General features: G+C 38.5%; 1 protein-coding gene across 2 annotated transcripts in view; it reads left to right on the forward strand.

Moving 5' to 3' along the window:
- The window catches only part of TMEM38B (transmembrane protein 38B), an 86,376-nt gene that overhangs the window by 34,170 nt on the left and 30,524 nt on the right, over positions 1–21,682 (forward strand). The window lies entirely within an intron of this gene.

The following is a 21,682-nucleotide window of genomic DNA, read 5'->3' on the forward strand; positions in this document are numbered from 1 at the left end:
TTTTACTTGATAAACTTTAAAATTTTAAAAACTTTTTGAAGCTTTCGTAGTAACACTTAGCTTAAACACAAACACATTATACAGTTGTACAAAAATATTTTCTTTCTTTGTATTCTTATTCTATAAGTGTTTTTCTGTTTTTAAGATTTGTTTTTTACTTTTTAAACTTTTTTTGTTAAAAATGAAGACATAAACACACACATTAGCCTCGGCCTACGCAGGGTCAGGATCATCAATGTCATCATCTTCCACCTCCACATCTTGTCCCACTTGAAGGTCTTAGGGGCAATAATGCACATGGAGCTTTCATCTCCTATAATAACAGTGCCTTCTTCTGGAATATTTCCTGAAGGATCTGACTGAGGCTGTTTTACAGTTCACTTAAAAAATAATAAATAAAAAATAAATAAATAATAGAAAGAGGCCAGGTGCAGTGGCTCATGTCTGTAATCCTAGTACTATGGGAGGCTGTTGCAATCTCTATCTTTTAATTGGAGGGCTTGGTCCAATTAATTTGTAACGGGGTGATAAAATATATGAGTATATATGTTGTATTAAAATAACATAATTATTGATATGGTTTCATTTAGGTCTATGATTTTATTATTTATTGTTTCCTCTAGTCCTTTTTTGCCTTCTGTTGAATCCAAGAGAATATTTGTAGGAATTCCATTTTAATTTACTTGTTGGCTTATTAGCTATACTTCTTTGAATTATTATTTTTACTGGTTGTACTAGCAATTATATCTTCAATTTTTCATAGACTACTGAGAACATTATACTGCTTCATATTCATCATCTCACATAGTTTCTTATTTTGTGTGTGTGCAGCAGGAGCAGCCACAGTCTACCCATTTAACAAAGATCCTGAATACATTACACTATAATTAGCTATAGTCCTTGTGTTATACATTAGATCTTTAGACTTGTTCATCCTACATGTGTGCTTCTTTGTATCCACTGACCTATATTTCACATTTCCTCCCCGGACCCTGCCCACTGGTAATTGCTGTTGTATTCTCTGTCCTTGTATATTTGACTTTTTTTTCCCTGAGATCCCATGTATAAGTGAGATCATGCAGTAATTTTCTTTCTGTGTCTGATTTATTTCATTCAGCATAATGTCCTCTAGATTCATCCATGTTGTAGCAAATGGCAAGATCTCCCTTTATAAGGCTAAATAGTATTCCATTGTCTATACAAGGTGACTATCTCTTATTTGAAGTCGTTGGGACCAGAAGTGTTGTGGATTTCAGATATTTTTGGATTTTGGAATATTTGTATTATATACTTACTTGGTTGAGCATCCCAAATTCAAAAACCTGAAGACCAAAATGTTCCAATGAGCATTTCTTTTGATCATGTTGGTACTCCAAAAGTTTAGTATTTTAGAAGATTTAGAATTTCAGATTTTTGGATTAGGGATGCTCAACCTGTATATATCACAGTTTCTTTATCCATTCATCTGTTGATATGGTTTGGGTGTTTGTCCCCTCCAGCTCATGTTGAAATGTGATTCCCAATGTTGGAGGTGGGGACTGGCGGGAGGTGATTGGATCATGGGGGTGGATCCCTCATGAATTATTTATTACCATCCTCTTGTGATAAGTGAGTTCTTGTTCACTGAGTTCACACAAGATCTGGTTGTTTGAAAGTCTGGTTCCTTTCCCTCCTCGTTCTCTTGTTCCCAGTCTCACCATGTGATGTCCTCCCTTTTTGCCTTCTGCCATGATTGTAAGTTTCCTGAGGCTCTCACTAGAAGCTGGGCAGATTTTGGTGCCACTCTTGTACCTCCTGCAGAACTGTGAGCCAATTAAGCCACTTTTCTTTATAAATTACCAAGCCTCATGTATTTCTTTTTTAAAAATTATTATTATTATACTTTAAGTTCTAGGGTACATGTGTACAATGTGCAGGTTTGTTACATAGGTATACATGTGCTGTGTTGGTTGGCTGTACCTATCAACTCGTCATTTACATTAGGTATTTCTCCTAACACTATCTCTCTCCCAGCCCCCCAGCCCCCAACAAGCCCCCGTGTTTGATGTTCCCCTCTCTGTGTCCATGTGTTCTCATTGTTCAACTTCCACTTGTAAGTGAGAACATGCAGTGTTTGGTTTTCTGTTGTTGTGATGGTTTGCTGAGAATGATGATTTACAGCTTCATCCGTGTCCCTGTAATGGACATGAACTCATCCTTTTTTATGGCTGCATAATATTCCATGGTGTATATGTGCCACATTTTATCCAGTCTATTATTGATGGACATTTTCGTTGGTTCCAAGTCTTTGCTATTGTGAATAGTGCTGCAGTAAACATACGTGTGCATGTGTCTTTACAGCAGCATGATTTATAATCCTTTGGGTATATACCCAGTAATGGGATCACTGGGTCAAATGGTATTTCTAGTTCTAGATGCTTGAGGAATCACCACTGTCTTCCACAATGGTTGAACTAATTTACACTCCCACCAACAGTGTTCCTATTTCTCCACATCCTCTCCAGCATCTGTTGTTTCTTGACTTTTTAATGATCGCCCTTCTAACTGGCGTGAGATGGTATCTCATTGTGGTTTTGATTTGCATTTCTCTGATGACCAGTGATAATGAACATTTTTTCATATGTCTGTTGGCTGCATAAATGTCTTCTTTTGAGAAGTGTGTGTTCATATCCTTTGCCCACTTTTTCATGGAGTTGTGTGATTTTTTCTTGTAAATTTGTTTAAGTTCTTTGTAGATTCTGGATATTAGCCCTTTGTCAGATGAGTAGATCGCAAAATTTTCTCCCATTCTGTAGGTTGCCTGTTCACTCTGATGGTAGTTTCTTTTGCTGTGCAGAAGCTCTTTAGTTTAATTAGATCCCATTTGTCAATTTTGGCTTTTGTTGCCATTGCTTTTGGTGTTTTAGTCATGAAGTCTTTGCCCATGCGTATGTCCTGAATGGTATTGCCTAGGTTTCCTTCCAGGGATTTTATGGTTTTAGGTCTAACATTTCAGTCTTTAATCCATCTTGAATTAATTTTTGTATAAGGTGTAAGGAAGGGATCCAGTTTCAGCTTTCTACATATGGCTAGTCAGTTTTCTCAGCACCATTTATTAAATAGGGAATCCTTTCTCCATTGCTTGTTTTTGTCAGGTTTGTCAAAGATCAGATGGTTGTAGCTGTGTAGTGTTATCTCTAAGGTCTCTGTTCTGTTCCATTGGTCTACATCTCTGTTTTGGTACCAGTACCATGCTGTTTTGGTTACTGTAGCCGTGTAGTGTAGTTTGAAGTCAGGTAGCTTGATGCCTCCAGCTTTGTTCTTTTTGCTTAGGGTTTTCTTGGCTATGCAGGCTCTTTTTTGTTTCCATATAAACTTTAAAGTAGTTTTTTTCCAATTCTGTGAAGAAAGTCATTGGTAGCTTGATGGGGATGTCATTGACTCTATAAATTACCTTGGGCAGTATGGCCATTTTCACGATATTGATTCTTCCTACCCATGAGCAAGGAATGTTCTTTCATTTGTTTGTGTCCTCTTTTATTTCGTTGAGCAGTGGTTTGTAGTTCTCCTTGAAGAGGTCCTTCACATCGCTTGTAAGTTGGATTCCTAGGTATTTTATTCTCTTTGTAGTAATTGTGAATGGGAGTTCACTCATGATTTGGCTCTCTGTCTGTTCTTGGTGTACAGGAATTCTTGTGATTTTTGCACATTGATTTTGTATCCTGAAAATTTGCTGAAGTTGCTTATCAGTTTAAGGAGATTATAGGCTGAGACGATGGGGTTTTCTAAATATACAATCATGTCATCTGAAAACAGAGACAATTTGAATTCCTCTCTTCCTATTTGAATACGCTTTCTTTCTCTTTCCTTTTTGCCCTGGCCAGAGCTTCCAATACTATGTTGAATAGGAGTGGTGAGAGAGGGCATCCTTGTCTTGTGCCTGTTTTCAAAGGGAATGCGTCCAGTGTTTGCCCATTCAGTATGATACTGGCTGTGGGTTTGTCATAAATAGCTCTTATTATTTTGAGATACGTTTCAGCAATACCTAGTTTATTGAGAGTTTTTAGCATGAAAGGCTGTTGAATTTTTTTGAAGGCCTTTTCTGCATTTATTGAGATAATCACGTGGTTTTTTTGTTGGTTCTGTTTGGATTACGTTTATTGATTTGCGTATGCTGAACCAGCCTTGCATCCCAAGGATGAAGCCAACTTGATCGTGGTGGATAACCTTTTTGATGTGCTTCTGGATTTGGTTTGCCAGTATTTTATTGAGGATTTTTCCATCCATGTTCATCAGGGATATTGGCCTGAAATTCTCTTTATTTGTTGTTGCCAGGCTTTGGTATCAGGATGATGCTGGCCTCATAAAATGAGTTAGGGAGGATTCCCTCTTTTTCTATTGATTGGAATAGTTCCAGAAGGAATGGTACTAGCTCCTCTTTGTACCTCCTGTAGAATTTGGCTGTGAATCCATCTGGTCCTGGACTTTTTTTGGTTGGTAAGCTATTAATTATTGCCTCAATTTCAGAGCCTGTTATTGGTCTATTCAGAGATTCAACTTCTTCCTGGTTTAGTCTTGGGAGGGTGTATGTGTCCAGGAATTTATCCATTTCTTAAAGATTTTCTAGTTTATTTGAGTAGAGGTGTTTATAGTATTCTCTGATGGTAATTTGTATTTCTGTGGGATCGGTGTTGGTATCCCCTTTATCATTTTTTATTTTGTCTATTTGACTCTTCTCTCTTTTCTTCTTTATTAGTCTTGCTAGCCATCTATCTATTTTGTTATCTTTTCAAAAACCAGCTCCTGGATTCATTGATTTTTTTGAAGGGTTTTTTGTGTCTCTATCTCCTTCAGTTCTGCTCTGATCTTAGTTATTTCTTGCCTTCTGCTAGCTTTTGAATGTGTTTGCTCTTGCTTCTCTAATTCTTTTAATTGTGATCTTAGGGTGTTGATTTTAGGTCTTTCCTGCTTTCTCTTGTGGGCATTTAGTGCTATAAATTTCCCTCTACACACCACTTTAAATGTGCCCCAGAGATTCTGGTACGTTGTAGCTTTGTTCTCATTGGTTTCAAAGAACATCTTTATTATTATTATTATTATTATTATACTTTAAGTTCTAGGGTACATGCGCACAAAGTGCAGGTTTGTTACATATGTATACATGTGTCATGTTGGTGTGCTGCACCCATTAACTCGTCATTTACATTAGGTATTTCTCTTAATGCTATCCCTTCCCCCTCCCTCTCACCCCACGACAGGCCCTGGTGTGTGAGGTTCCCCACCCTGTGTCCAAGTGTTCTCGTTGTTCAACTTCCACTTATGAGTGAGAACATGTGGTGTTTGGTTTTCTGTCCTTCTGATAGTTTGCTCAGGATGATGGTTTCTAGCTTCATCCATGGCCCTACAAAGGACATGAACTCATCCTTTTTTATGGCTGCATAGTATTCCATTGTATATATGTGCCACATTTTCTTAATCCAGTCTATCATTGTTGCACATTTGGGTTGGTTCCAAGTCTTTGCTATTGTGATTAGTGCCACAATAAACATACGTGTGTATGTGTCTTTATAGCAGCATGATTTATAATCCTTTAGGTATATACCCAGTAATGGGATCGCTGGGTCAAATGGTATTTCTAGTTCTAGATCCCTGAGGAATCGCCACACTGTCTTCCACAATGGTTGAACTAGTTTACAGTCCCACCAACAGTGTAAGAGTGTTCCTATTTCTCCACATCCTCTCCAGCACCTGTTGTTTCCTGACTTTTTAATGGTCACCATTCTAACTGGCATGAGGTGATATCTCATTGTGTTTTTGATTTACATTTCTCTCATGACCAGTAATGATGAGCATTTTTTCATATGTCTGTTGGCTGCAAAAAAGTCTTCTTTTGAGAAGTGTCTGTTCATATCCTTCACCCACTTTTCGATGGGGTTGTTTGATTTTTTTTTTTTGAGACGGAGTCTCGCTCTGTCACCCAGGCTGGACTGCAGTGGCGCGATCTCGGCTCACTGCAAGCTCCGCCTCCCGGGTTCACGCCATTCTCCTGCCTCAGCCTCCCGAGTAGCTGGGACTACAGGCGCCCGCCACTACGCCCGGCTAACTTTTTGTATTTTTAGTAGAGACGGGGTTTCACCTTGGTCTCGATCTCCTGACCTCGTGATCTGCCTGCCTCGGCCTCCCAAAGTGCTGGGATTACAGGCGTGAGCCACCGCGCCCGGCCGTTTGATTTTTTTCTTGTAAATTTGTTTAAGTTCTTTGTAGATTCTGGATATTAGCACTTTGTCAGATGGGTAGATTGCAAAAATTTTCTCCCATTCTGTAGGTTGCCTGTTCACTCTGTTGGTAGTTTCTTTTGCTGTGCAGAAGCTCTTTAGTTTAATTAGATCCCATTTGTCAATTTCGGCTTTTGTTGCCATTGCTTTTGGTGTTTTAGACATGAAGTCTTTGCCCATGCGTATGTCCTGAATGGTATTGCCTAGGTTTCCTTCCAGGGATTTTATGGTTTTAGGTCTAACATTTCAGTCTTTAATCCATCTTGAATTAATTTTTGTATAAGGTGTAAGGAAGGGATGCAGTTTCCGTTTTCTACATGTGGCTAGCCAGTTTTCCCAGCACCATTTGTTAAATAGGGAATCCTTTCCCCATTTCTTGTTTTTCTCAGGTTTGTCAAAGATCAGATGGTTGTAGATGTGTGGTGTTATTTCTGAGGCCTCTGTTCTGTTCCATTGGTCTGTATCTCTGTTTTGGTACCAGTACCATGCTGTTTTGGTTACTGTAGCCTTGTAGTGTAGTTTGAAGTCAGGTAGTGTGATGCCTCCAGCTTTGTTCTTTTTGCTGAGGATTGTCTTGGCAGCGTGGGCTCTTTTTTGGTTTTGTGTGAACTTTAAAACAGTTTGTTTGAATTCTGTGGAGAAAGTCATTGGTAGGTTGATGGGGATGACACTGAATCTATAAATTACCTTGGACAGTATGGCCATTTTCACAATATTGATTCTTCCTGTTCATGAGCATGGAATGTTCAAAGAACATCTTCATTTCTGCCTTCATTTCGTTATTTACCCAGTAGTCATTCAGGAGCAGATTGTTCTGTTTCCATGTAGTTGTGAGGTTTTGAGTGAGTTTCTTAATCCTGAGTTCTAATTTGATTGTACTGTGGTCTGAGAGACAGTTTGTTATGATTTCTCTCCTTTTGTATTTGCTGAGAAGTGTTTTGCTTCCAGTTATGTGGTCAATTTTAGAATAAGTGCGATGTGGTGCTGAGAAGAATGTATATTCTGTTGATTTGGGGTGGAGAGTTCTGTAGCTATCTATTAGGTCTGCTCAGCTCTGGGCCTCATGTATTTCTTTATAGCAACACAAACAGCCATCTCTTGATGGACACATAGGTGGTTCTCCTATCTTGGCTATTTGAATTTGGTTTACTAATATGGTATTGAGGTTTTTTACATCAATTTTCATGAGAGATATTGGCTTGCAGTTTTCTTTTTTCTTTCTTTTTTTTTTTTGCGGTGTCTTTGGATTAGGCATGAGCTGATGCTGGCCTCTGAAAGTGTGTTAGGCATATTCCCTCTAGCTGTGTTTCCTTGGAAGAGTTTAAGAAATATTGATATTAATTCTTTTTTGAAAGTTGGTAGAATTCAGCTGTGAAGCCATCTAGTTCTGCACTTTTTATTCCCTTGGGAGACTTTAAGTTTATATTCCAGTCTCTTTGTTTGTTATTGACCTGTGCAGGCTTTGTACTTTTTCCTGATTTAATCTTGGTTGGTTGGTTTTTTTAAGGAATTTATTCACTTACTCTAGGTTATCCAGTTTGTTGGCATATAATTGTTCATAGTAGTTGCTTATTATTCTTTTTATTTCTGTGGTGTCTGTTGTAATGTCTCTACTTTTATTTCTGATTTTATTTAAGTCTTCTATGTTTTTTGCTGAGCGTAGCTAAGCATTTGTCAATTTCGTTTAGATTTTCAAAAAACCAACTCAGTTTGATTGATTTTTTTCCCCTATGTTTTTTCTATTTGATTTATTTCTGTATTCTTTCCTTCTTTGTGCTAATTTTGGGTTTACTTTGTTCTTTTTTTATTTCCTTGATGCATAATGTTAGTTATTTATTTGAAATATTTCTTTTTTTAATGTAGTTATTTATTGCTATAAACTTCCCTCTTAGACCCACTTTTGCTGCATCATGTAAGTATTGGTATATCTTATTTCCATTGTCATTTGTTTCAGAATATTTTTAAATTTCCTTTTTGATTTCTTCTTTGACCCGTTGGTTGCCCAGGAGCATCCTGTTTAGTTTTCACATATTTTTGAATTTTCTAAAATTCCTCCTGTTGTTGATTTCTAATTTTATACTATTATGGTCAAAATGACACTTGATGTGACTTTAATATTATTAAATTTGTTAGGACTTGTTTTGCAGCCTAGCATGTGGTCCATCCTGGAGAATGTTTTATGTGCACTAGAGAAGAATGTGTATTTTGCTGTTGTTGGATGGAATATTCTATAGATGTTTATTAAGTCCATTTGGTCTAAAGTATAGTTCACATTCAGTATTTCTTTATTAATGCTTTCTCTGGTTGATATGTGTTGAAAGTGAGGTATTGACGTACCCTACTATTATTGTATTGCTGTTTCATCCCTTCCTGTCTATTAATATTTGTTTTATATATTTAGTTGCTCCAATGTTGGGAACATATATATTTATAATTATTATGTCCTCTTGATGAATTGACTTTTTTATCATTAAATACTGACCTTTGTCTTTTCTGAAAGTTTTTGACTTGACATCTTTTTTATCTGATATAGGTATACCCAGCTCTGCTCTTTTTTGGTGACCATTTGCATGGAATATGTTTTCCATTTGTTTACTTTCAGCCTGTGTGCATCCTTAAAGCTAAAGTGAGTTCCTTGTAGGCAGCATGTAGTTGGATCTTTTTTTTTTTTTTTGGTCAGTTCAACCATTATATATCTTTTTTTGGGAATTTAATCCATTTAAATTCATCCTAGAAGAGGGATTTTCTCCTGCCATTTTGTTAATTGTTTTCTGTTTATTTTGTAGATCCTTTGTTCCTTTCTTCCTCTTGTTGTTTACCTAGCTTTATTTCATTTTTCTTTCTCTAATTTGCATATTTACTGTATTTTTTGTGTGGTTACCATTGGGCTGACATTAAGAATCTTTCAGTTAAAACAGACTATTAGACTATTTCAAGCTGATAACAACTTAACTTTACTCACATAAAAGTACTCTAGACATTTTCCCTATCCTTAATTTATATTTTTGTTGCCTTAATTTACTTTTTTACCTTTTGTGTGTTCCTTAACTTTGAATTATAGCTGTTGTTTTTGACCATTTTGGCTTTTTATATTTATACTGGAAGATTGAAAGATTTATATAGCACCATTACAGCACTGGGGTATTTTGAGTTTGATTTTGAAGTTACTTCTAGTTGTGAATTATATACTTTCACATACTTTCATGATAGTAATTATTGTCCCTTTGCTTTCAGTTGTGGCACTCTTAAGCATTTCAGTAAGACTCGTCTAGTGGTGATGAATTCCCTCAGCTTTTGCTTATCTGGGAAGGTCTTTATGTAACTTTAATTTCTGAAGAATAGCTTTGCTGGGTATAGTATTTTTGGCTGCAGTTGTTTTCTTTCAGCTGTCTAAGTGTATCATCCCATTTTCTCTTGGCCTGTAAGATTTCTGTTGAGAAGTCAACTAATGATCTAATGGAGATTCCCTTGTATGTGACATGTCTGTTTTCTCTGGATGTTTTTAGAATTCTCTCCTTGCCTTTTACTTTTGACAGTTTGGTGATTATGCATCTTGGTAAAGATGTCTTTGGGTTGAACCTGTCTGGGAAGTTTTGAGCTTCCTGGATGTGGATATCAGTATCTCAACCAAGACTTGGGAAATTTTCAGCAATTTTCATTTATTAAAAAAATTTTTTTTGGAGACAGTGTCTTGGTCTGTTGCCCAAGCTGGAGTGCAGTGGCATGGACATAGCTCACTGTAATCTCGAACTCTTGGGGTCAAGTGATCTTCCCCTCCTCAGCCTCTCAAAAGTAGCTGGTATTTAGAGATTGCTGCACCATGCCTGACTAACTAAAACACATTTTTTTTGTTTGTTTTTTTTGGTAGAGATAGGATCTCACTGTGTTGCCCAGGCTTGTCCTGAACTGGCCTGAAGCAGCCCTCTCATTTTGGCTTTCCAGAGTGCTGGGATTACACGTGGATTATTTTATTAAATAAGCTTTCTGTCCCTTTTACTGTCCCTTCTCCTTCTGTAGCTTTCATAATGTGAAAATTTGTTTGCCAGATAGTGTCCTATAAGTCCCATAGGCTTTCTTTACTCTTTTTCATTCTTTTTCCTTTTTCCTCCTGACTGATTAATTTCAAAAACTTGTTTTCAAGTCACAATTCTTTTTTCTACTTTTCTAATCTGCTATTGCAGTTCTATTTTTTTTTTAAATTCATTCATTGGATTCTTCAGCTCCAAGATTTTTGATTGGTTCTTTTTAAATGATTTCTGTCTCTGTTGAGCTTCTAATTCACATAACTAATCGTTTTTCTGGTTTTGTTGAATTATCTATCTGTATTCTCTTGTGTCTCACTGAGTTTCCTTAAGATCATTATTTGAATTCCTTTTTAGGCAGTTTATAACTTTTCATTTCTTTGGGGTCAGTTACTGGAGAATTACTGTGTTTCTTTTGTGGTGTCACATTTCCTTGCTTTTTCCTATTTTGTGTGTCCTGTCCAGCATTTATATCTGTACATCTGGTGGAATAATCACCTCTTCCAAACTTTACATAGTGGTTTTCATAGGGAAAGGCTTTCACCTGTATGTACCAGTTGGGCAGGTTATGGTGACTCTTGTTCTGAGTGGGCACACTGGTGTAGTTTCTGTGCAGCTTCTTTAACTATAATCAATGTCATTGATGACCTTGGGTGCCTAAGTGGCTTAAGCTTTTAAGAGCTTGTGGCAGCAGTACTGGCAGCATGAATTGTTAGGATCCTCAGTTGCAAGGACTTTTGGGGTCCTCTAGTTGTTGTTTTCCCAACAACAGGAGGGATCCTAGCTGAGGGGATCCTTCTTGGTGTCTGATCTGACATGGCCCACAGGCAGTCACAGCAGTGCTGGGCTGCAGGGTGCGTGCTTGGATTGGCCGTGGGGCCAATGTGCTGAGCTTGAAACTTCTGTAGCACCTTGGGCTGCACATTTACTCTATGAGGTCAGAGTAGATGCAGATCGGCCACAAAATTAGGGTCTGTGATGCTGAGGTTCACCACAGCAGTTTGTTCCCACGGGGCAGGGATGTAGCTGTGACTCTAATCCTGGGGGCAGGGCACAGAACTGGCATAGCTCTGGAGAAGAAGGGGTGCTCCAGAGGCCTGAGTCGCAGGGAGTAAGAGTCCCAGAGTCAAGAGTACACACCAGAAACTCAGCCCTGGGGCATGAGGCACTATGCAGTGGGGACTCTGGACCCTGGGCTGGTAGTACATGGCAGAGGCCCAAGTTTTGTCAGACCATGTGCAGCAACAACAGTTACCCAATAATGGTGGAGCACAGCTGTGTCTTGGGCCCTGGAGGGCAAGCAGTAAGTAGCACAATGACGACTCTACTCTCTGAGGAAGTGGGATGCCTCAGCAGCGTAGACTCTGGGGACTAGTCCAGTTCTGTGGAAGTAGGGTGTTGCATCCGTTCCACCTGGAAGACAGGGTGGTTCAGCTCAACCAATGCTCTATTTCCCTGGGATGCGGGGCCCTGCATGTTTCAGGTGCCAAGGGGGATCAACTGCTTGGCTAGACCAGTGCACGGGTTCCCTGGGAATTGGGGTGCCACGTCAGCTCTGGTGCTGCTTTGGCTCAGGTGTCAGAGGTGTGACTGCTCTGCTTGGCCAAAGTCCTTATTTCTCAGAAGGTGAAGTGCTGCATTAGCTTAGACCCTGAGGAGTAGGACACAGAAACAACTGGGATGCAGGGGATGGAGTGGCTCCATAGCAGCTTGACCCCAAGGGTAGGGCATTGTAGCAGGTAGGCTTGAGGATGGCAGGTCACCAGACAGGCATGGTACAGTGACAACAAAACCTCAGGGATGGAAGGGTACAGTAGCTATTTGCCTACAGAGCAGGATGCACTCCCAGAGAGGCTCTGCTTTCAAGATGGTGTAGCACAGTAGGAGGTTGGGCTACAGAAGATGAGGGAGGTGTAGGATTCTTCCTTGGAGTGAACACAGCCATATGGACTCTGAACAATTCCCTCAGCTGGGCTCAGTACCTATGAGGTCTGCAGAAGTCCACAGTGGTGAAGACTGTGGGTGTTCACGGTGGTGGTGAGGGTTGTTGGGGTTCTGTTGTTTACCTTTTCTTGGAAGAGAGAAGTCCCTCCTGGTTTCAAGCTGACCCTGTCAGGGGAAGTAGTGGTGGAGACAAGGTCTTTTCTTCCCTTCTCTACGTGGCCATACTGTGTTTTTGTGCTCTATATATAGAGTTGCTTCTACTCCTTTACTGCATTCTGGTACTTTCCTTTAGTTATTTTCATCAAGATGTAGTTATTTATTGTTTTGTTTGTTTGTTTTGGGGTGGGGGACAGTGTTAGGAACTTGTAGTTGGCCACCTTGCTAACATCACTCTATTTTCTTGTTTCTTATGCTTTTGATGTCAATTTTTGATGTCAAGAAGAATCCATTGACAAATCTAAGGTCATGAAAATTTTCCCATGTTTTCTTTTAAGAGTTATCTTAAAAGAAGCTCACAGATCCATATGAGTTAATTTTTCCTTTCTTTTTTTTTTTTTTTTTTTTTGAGACAAGGTCTCACTCCGTCGCCCAGGCTGAGTGCAGTGGTGCTGTCACAGCTCACTGCAGCCTCAACCTCCCAGCCTCAAGCAATGCCCCCATCTCACCCTCCTGAGTAGCTGGGACTACAGGCATATATTGCCACACCCAGGTAATTTTTATTTTTTATTTTTTGTAGAGATGGAGTCTTACTATGTCACCCAGGCTAGTCTCAAACTGCTGGATGCAAGTGATACTCCTGCTTAGGTCTCCCAAAGTGCTGGGATTATAGGTGTGAATCACTGTGCCTGGCCTGAGTTAATTTTTATATATCATATGAATAGGGGCTCACCTTCATTCTTTTGTATGTAGTTGTATAGTTGTCCTAGCACCATTTGTTGAATTCTTTTCCCACTGAATAGACTTGGTACCCTACTAGAAAATCAACTGAGCATAGATGTATGGGTTTATTTCTAGACTGTCTGTTCTATTCCATTGTCTATATGTTTATCATTGTGCTAGTGCCATACCATTTTGATTACTGTAGCTTTTTAGTTAAGTCCCCAAATTAGGCAGTGTGTGTCCTTTAACTTGGTTCTTTTTTTTTTTTTTTCCCAAGATTGTTTTGGCCATTCAGGGTCCCTAGTAATTTCACGTGAATTTGAGGCTTCCTTAAAAATCCTAGGTAATTTTTTCCATTTCTGCAAAACAAAAAAAAGTAACCAAGTGAAAAACAAAAACAGTGATGGAATTTTGATAGACATAACATTGACCCTGTAGATGGCTTTGGGAATTATTGCTGTCTTATAACAATATTAAGTGTTCCTTTTTCTTTTTTTAGACAGAGCGTCACTCTGTCCCCAGGCTGGAGTGCAGTGGCGTGATTTCAGCTCACTGCAACCTCTACCTCCTGGGTTCAAGTGATTCTCCTGCCTCAGCCTCCCAAGTAGCTGGGATTACAGTCAGGTGCCACCACGCCAGTCTAATTTTTGTATTTTTAGTAGAGAAAGGGTTTCACCATGTTGGTCAGGCTGGTCTCGAACTCCTGACCTCAAGTGATCTGCCCACCTTGGCCTCCTAAAATGTTGGGATTATGGGCATGAGCCACCATGCCTGGCCGGTTTTAAGTCTTCCAATGTATGAACATGGGATAGCTTTCTATTTAATTACGTCTTTTTAAACTTTTTTTTTTTTTTTGAGACAGAGTCTTGCTCTGTCACCTAGGCTGGAGTGCAGTGGTGCGATCTCGGCTTACTGCACCCTCTGCCTCCTGGGTTCAAGTGATTCTCCTGCCTCAGCCTCCCGAGTAGCTGGGATTACAGGTGCACACCACCACACCCAGCTAGTTTCTGTATTTTTAGTAGAGACGGGGTTTCACCATATTGGCCAGGCTGGTCTCGAACTCCTGACCTCAGGTAATCCACCCGCCTTGGCCTCCCAAAGTGTTGGGCTTACAGGTGTGAGCCACCACTCGTGGCCTTAAACTTTTTTCAGTAATGTTTTATAGTTTTTAGTGTGCAAGTCTTCCACTTCCTTCATTAAATTTATTCCTAGGTGTTTTTTGTTTTTTTTGAAACAGGGTCTTGCTCTGTTGCCCAGGCCAGAGTGCAGTGAAGTGATCTTGGCTCTCTTCAATCTCCCTGTCGTCCTCCCAGGCTCTAGTGATCCTCCCATCTCAGCCTCCCAGGTAGCTGGGACCACAGGCATATGCCACTGTGCCCAGCTAATTTTTGTGTTTTTTGTAGAGACCAGATTTCACCAGGTTGCCCAGGCTGGTCTTGAACTCCTGAGGTCAAGCGATCCACCCTCTTAGCCTCCCAAAGTGCTGGAATTACAAGCATGAGCCACCACGCCCGGCCCCTAGGTATTCTTTAAATGCTAGTACGTGGAATTGTTTCTTAATTGCCTTTCATATTGCTTATTGCTGCCAGTTCATTTAATGAAAAAATCTAGTCCTGCCAGAAACAAAGTCAAGTTGTCCCCTGTCCCCACAAGTAACTCTTTTAGAGTGTTTTCCTTCTTTTCCTTCTCCACCCCCAAGTTTTAAGAAGTAAAATAACGTATTGTGGAAAATTTGGGGAAATGTTAACATAAAAGAAACTTCTAATCTATTGTTTAGTGACAATTTCTGTTAATGTGTCAGTATATTTCTATATTTTTCTGCATAAATATATTTTTACAGTAAATAAATGCAGTAAGACTGAATAATGGTTTCTAAAGTTCTAATGGTGTTTAACCTTTGGAACCTGAAATGTTACTGATATGGGAACATGTTCTTTGCATATCTGCAAATTAAAAATCTAGAGATGAAGAGGTCCTCCTGGATTTCTGGTGGGACGGAATGCAGTCACATGTATCCTTATAAGAGGAAAACAGGGAGATTTGACCACACATCTGAGAGATTAGAATGCTATAGCCACAAGCCAAGGTAGCCACCAGAAGCTGAAAAAGACAAGGAATGGATTCTCTCCTAGTGTCTCCAGAGGTAGTGTGGCCCTCCTGATGCTGATTTTGACTGATACTGATTTTAAATTTCTCTGTTTTTAAACCACTGAACTTGTTATAATTTATTACAGTAGCCACAGGAAAGTAATAGAGATTTTGGTACAGGATGTGGTGTGCTGCTGTAACAGATACCTGGGATTAGATAATTGGTGGAGGCTAGAGGAATTTTGATGTGCGCAGTAGAATTATGGATGTTAAAGGCATTTCTGGTGAGGGGTCCGAAGGAAGGGAGGAGCGTATTAGAGCCTATAAATTTATAGTCTTTGATAATACATATATTGTTATAAGCAAAATGTACATGTAGGAATATTGTTAAAGGTGCTGGTGAAGACTTCGAAGGAAATAAGTAACATGATATTGGGAACTGGAGAAAGGTTATCCTTGTTATATTGTGGTGGAAACTTAGCTGCATAATTGTTTGCCACAGTTGTGTGGAAAGCATAACTTGTGATCAGTGAATGTGGATATTTTTGCTGAGGAAATTTCCAAGCAAAGTGTTCCAGGTACAGCCTGGTTTCTTCCTGATGCTTATAGTAAAGTGTAAGAGGGAAGAGTTAAATTGAGGGAATAAATGCTACTAACCAAACAAATAAAACCCCTCAAAACCAGGACTCAATCATTTGGGAAATTCTCAGCCTATTGAGATTGCAAAGTTGATAAAACTGAGATTCACTCTGGAGAGAAGTGAGGGTGTGGCTGGTCAACTTTTCCTAGTGTTGAAGGGATTGGATGTTTCACTCATGGATCCATTCAATTGTTACAGCAGAAGCCAGGGATAGAGAGGAGGTTATCCAAGAAAGATCTGTGGAAGACTCTCTTTGCCTAGTGACATGGATTGCTGTGCATACACAGGAGACCCACTGGGGATTTGGAAATATTGAATCAGAAGAAACACTGCCATCTTGGACTGAAAGGAGAAAAACAGGATTAAATGAAAGAAGGCTGTCAGACTTCTAAAATTCTGCATGCCAGAATCAGGCTGATAAAACTGCTCAGCTGCAAACATATGCTTGAAAAAGAAAGGGAAAGGAAGAATGACTTCATGGTAGGAGCTACAGGCCTAGAGGCCTGTGGCCAGGCCCATAGGCTGGATTCAGGTGCATAGGTCAGAACCACCAATGTAGAGGTTGAAGCTGTGGACTCACCTCAAGCCACAGAAGATTATTCCCAGGCTTTGAATCCTAATGGAATTTGCCCTTCTGGATTTCAAAATGGCTTGGGACTGTTGAACCTTTATCCTCCTCTTTTCTCCCTTTTGGAATGGCAATATCTTTAACTGTTATTCAATGCTTATTTCACCATTGCATTTTGGAAGCAGATAACTTGTTTGCTAGTTTCAGAGGAAACTAATATAGTAAGCATAAGAATTTTCTAAATGCATTCTAATCTTTTAAACAAATCCATACTCCAATTTAAAATGGACTTTTTCCTAAATTTAAGCCCTTCTCCAATGCCTTGCCCCAGTGCATTGTCTATGAAATCCTTGTTCCTTAGATTCAACCCTTAAGAGAATACAATCCAAAATGGTAGATGTGTATGCCAAGGTGATGCTCATAATGAGCCACTGTGGTGCAGAAAACAAATAGTGAGAAGGAAAGAGTAGCAGAATAACCTTAAAACAGATATAATTCCATGTTTTTATCTTATCCTTTTAAATTTTTAATTTTGTGTACATTTTATAATACAGTTATACATATAATTTCCAAATTAATTGATAACCATAATTTGGGAATGTTGTAAAACTTTTTTTTTAACCAATAGGAATGTACAATCAAAAAGGTTTAGAGACCACCGTTCTAAAACATGACTGTTGGCAGTGCATTTGGTGGTCCCGCTGTTCTGTTTCTTGCTTCAACAGTGTTTGGATGGAACAGATCTGGGGACTAAAGAAAAAAACAAATAAGAAGAAAACAATAAAATAAAACATGACTGTTACCCAATCATATTGTTAAGCGAGATCCAGAACCTGAAAAAGACAAGGAATGGATTCTTTCTTAGAGTCTCTGGAAGTAGTGTGGCCCTACTGACACTTTGATTTTAACTGAGTGATACTGATTTTAAATTTTTCTGTTTTAAGCCACTGAATTTGTTGTAATTTATTGCCATAGCCACAGGAAAGTAATACAAGTTTGGTCTGTTGTCCAAACCGCATCCTGTTTTGAACTCAGTCCTTAGCTTGCAATAATTAAATAAATAAAATAATAAAATGGCTTATAGGAACCTTTAGATTTGTCCTGTTTTGCAGTGTGGCATTCTTAGAGTTTATCATTTATCTTTTTTACTTGTAAGATAGAGAGTTAGACAATGATTTGTTACTGAGATATACTTTAAATATGTGGCAAATACATAACATGAAGTAATGCTTCTTATTTGGTAAATTAGTATCTTATTTTAGACTTTACAATTTAAGCATTAATATATTAGCTAAAACTAATATGCTGTCCTGGAGTTAGCTAAATGATGGGCTGGAGATGGCTTTTATCGTTTTATGAGAACCAGTTGTGTACATCTCTCCTCTTCCATACAGCAGCCTGACATTGGCCATGATGTGAGTATTTACATCATGGAAATGGGCAAATGCTAAAAATCCGGGCTTTCTTTTCCTGCAGTCCACCCTGTGAGCTTTTTAGCACTGTAAGGTTTTTAATGACTAATTCCAAATCATGCTGTACAATGTGGAACTTTGAAATCCTTTATGAAAAAATTGTTATATAGCCAAATATGTTTCAGAAATATTGTATATAGAAATGTACTCTTTTTGTTGGAGGGTCAGAATATGTATGGTTATTCTAAAATCTATAGTTTATGATGTGAGGAAAGGTATTTAACTTTGTATAACTCAGCATTTTCTTTTTTTTTATTTTTGCTAAGTTTAATTCCTTTGTTTGACAAAAGACATCATAAATAAATACCAAAACCGTGGGTTGGGATAAAATATTTATAATGGCTAAAACCAGCAAAGAATTCGTATGTAAAATATAATTTATATATAAAATCATAAATTAACAAGAAAAATATAAACAATAGAAGAATGGATGAAGGCTGTGTACAATTTACAAAAGATAATCCTGAATAACTTGAAATTTATAGGAGTAAAAAATGAGACATGTATTCATAGATTTTCTATTCTTTCAGTTGAATATGAGGAGTATATAGGAAGACAGTAAATGAGTATTGTCAACCTGCCATTTTTAACTTATAACCTGTTATTTTGCATCAATAATCTGAATATTTTTGCAAAGAATAGGATCGTAGCACTGTCTACGTATCCAAGTATGAAGGCATACTTGGGATGAATATATACTCAAGCTGCTTTTACTTTCCATCTAGTCCTAAGAAAAGATATTTATTGATTGTTTTAGCAATGTAATTTCTTTTTTTTATTTTTTTGTTTTTTATTTTTATTTTTTATTATACTTTAAGTTTTAGGGTACATGTGCAGAATGTGCAGGTTTGTTACGTATGTATACATGTGCCATGTTGGTGTGCTATACCCATTAACTCGTCATTTAACATTAGGTGTATCTCCTAATGCTATCCCTCCCCACTTCCCCCACCCCACGACAGGCCCTGGTGTGTGATGTTCCCCTTCCTGTGTCCATGTATTCTCATTGTTCAGTTCCCACCTATGAGTGAGAACATGTGGTGTTTGGTTTTTTTGTCCTTGCGATAGTTTGCTGAGAATGATGGTTTCCAGCTTCATCCATGTCCCTACAAAGGACATGAACTCATCATTTTTTATGGCTGCATAGTATTCCATTGTGTATATGTGCCACATATTCTTAATCCAGTCTATCATTGTTGGATATTTGGGTTGGTTCCAAGTCTTTGCTATTGTGAATAGTGCCGCAATAAACATACGTGTGCATGTGTCTTTATAGCAGCATGATTTATAATCCTTTAGGTATATACCCAGTAATGGGATCGCTGGGTCAAATGGTATTTCTAGTTCTAGATCCCTGAGGAATCGCCACACTGACTTCCACAATGGTTGAACTAGTTTACAGTCCCACCAACAGTGTAAAAGTGTTCCTATTTCTCCACATCCTCTCCAGCACCTGTTGTTTGCTGACTTTTTAATGATCACCATTCTAACTGGTGTGAGATGGTATCTCATTGTGCTTATCATTTGCATTTCTCTGATGGCCAGTGATGATGAGCATTTTTTCATGTGTCTGTTGGCTGCATAAATGTCTTCTTTTGAGAAGTGTTAGTTCATATCCTTCACCCACTTGTTGATGGGGTTGTTCGTTTTTTTCTTGTAAATTTGGTTGAGTTCTTTGTAGATTCTGGATATTAGCCCTTTGACAGATAAGTAGATTGCAAAAATTTTCTCCCATTCTGTAGGTTGCCTGTTCACTCTGATGGTAGTTTCTTTTGCTGTGCAGAAGCTCTTTAGTTTAATTAGATCCCATTTGTCAATTTTGGCTTTTGTTGCCATTGCTTTTGGTGTTTTAAACATGAAGTCCTTGCCCATGCCTATGTCCTGAATGGTATTGCCTAGATTTTCTTCTAGGGTTTTTATGGTTTTAGGTCTAACATTTCAGTTTTTAATCCATCTTGAATTAATTTTTGTATAAGGTGTAAGGAAGGGATCCAATTTCAGTTTTCTACATATGGCTAGCCAGTTTTCCCAGCACCATTTATTAAGTAGGAAATCCTTTCCCCATTTCTTGTTTTTGTCAGGTTTGTCAAGGATGAAATAGTTGTAGATGTGTGGTAGTATTTCTGAGGCCTCTGTTCTGTTCCATTGGTCTATATCTCTGTTTTGGTACCAGTACCATGCTGTTTTGGTTACTGTAGGCTTGTAGTATAGTTTAAAGTCAGGTAGCATGATGCCTCCAGCTTTGTTCTTTTGACTTAGGATTATCTTGGCAATGCGGGCTCTTTTTTGTTTGCATATGAACTTTAAAGTAGTTTTTTCCAATTCTGTGGAGAAAGTCATTGGTAGCTTGATGGGGATGGCATTGAATCTATAAATTAAGTTGGGCAGTATGGCCATTTTCACAATATTGATTCTTCCTACCCATGAGCATGGAATGTTCTTCCATTTGTTTGTATCCTCTTTTATTTCATTGAGCAGTGGTTTGTAGTTCTCCTTGAAGAGGTCCTTCACATCCCTTATAAGTGGGATTCCTAGGTATTTTATTCTCTTTGAAGCAATTGTGAATGGGAGTTCACTCATGATTTGGCTCTCTGTTTGTCTGTTATTTGGTGTATAAGAATGCTCATGATTTTTGCACATTGATTTTGTGTCCTGAGACTTTGCTGAAGTTGCTTATCAGCTTAAGGAGATTTTGGGCTGAGACGATGGGGTTTTCTAAGTATACAATCATGTCATCTGCAAACAGGGACAATTTGACTTCCTGTTTTCCTAACTGAATACTCTTTATTTCTTTCTCCTGCCTCATTGCCCTGGCCAGAACTTCCAACACTGTGTTGAATAGGAGTGGTGAGAGAGGGCATCCCTGTCTTGTGCCAGTTTTCAAAGGGAATGCTTCCAGTTTTTGCCTATTCAGTATGATATTGGCTGTGGGTTTGTCATAGATAGCTCTTATTATTTTGAGATACGTCCCATCAGTACCTAATTTATTGAAAGTTATTAGCATGAAGGGCTGTTGAATTTTGTGAAAGGCTTTTTCTGCATCTATTGAGATAATCATGTGGTTTTTGTCATTGGTTCTGTTTATATGCCGGATTATGTTTATTGATTTGCATATGTTGAACCAGCCTTGCATCCCAGGGATGAAGGCCACTTGATCATGATGGGTAAGCTTTTTGATGTGCTGCTGGATTCGGTTTGCCAGTATTTTATTGAGAATTTTTGCATCGATGTTCATCAGGGATATTGGTCTAAAATTCTCTTTTTCAGTTGTGTCTCTGTGAGGCTTTGGTATCAGGATGATGCTGGCCTCAGAAAATGAGTTAGAGAGGATTCCCTCTTTTTCTATTGATTGCTATAGTTTCAGAAGGAATGGTACCAGCTCCTCCTTGTACCTCTGGTAGAATTTGGCTGTGAATCCATCTGGTCCTGGACTTTTTTTGGTTGGTAAGCTATTAATTATTGCCTCAATTTCAGAGCCTGTTATTGGTCTATTCAGAGATTCAGGTTCTTCCTGGTTTAGTCTTGGGAGAGTGTATGTGTCGAGGAATTTATCCATTTCTTCTAGATTTTCTAGTTTATTTGCGTAGAGGTGTTTATAGTATTCTCTGATGGTAGTTTGTATTTCTGTGGGATCGGTGGTGGTATCCCCTTTATCATTTTTTATTGCATCTATTTGAGTCTTCTCTCTTTTCTTCTTTATTAGTCTTGCTAGCAGTCTATCAATTTTGCTGATCTTTTCAAAAAACCAGCTCCTGGATTCATTGATTTTTTGAAGGGTTTTTTGTGTCTGTATCTCCTTCAGTTCTGCTTTGATC

This window comes from Gorilla gorilla, chromosome 13, assembly GCF_029281585.2.
Source record: "Gorilla gorilla gorilla isolate KB3781 chromosome 13, NHGRI_mGorGor1-v2.1_pri, whole genome shotgun sequence".
Classification (NCBI taxonomy): domain Eukaryota; kingdom Metazoa; phylum Chordata; class Mammalia; order Primates; family Hominidae; genus Gorilla; species Gorilla gorilla.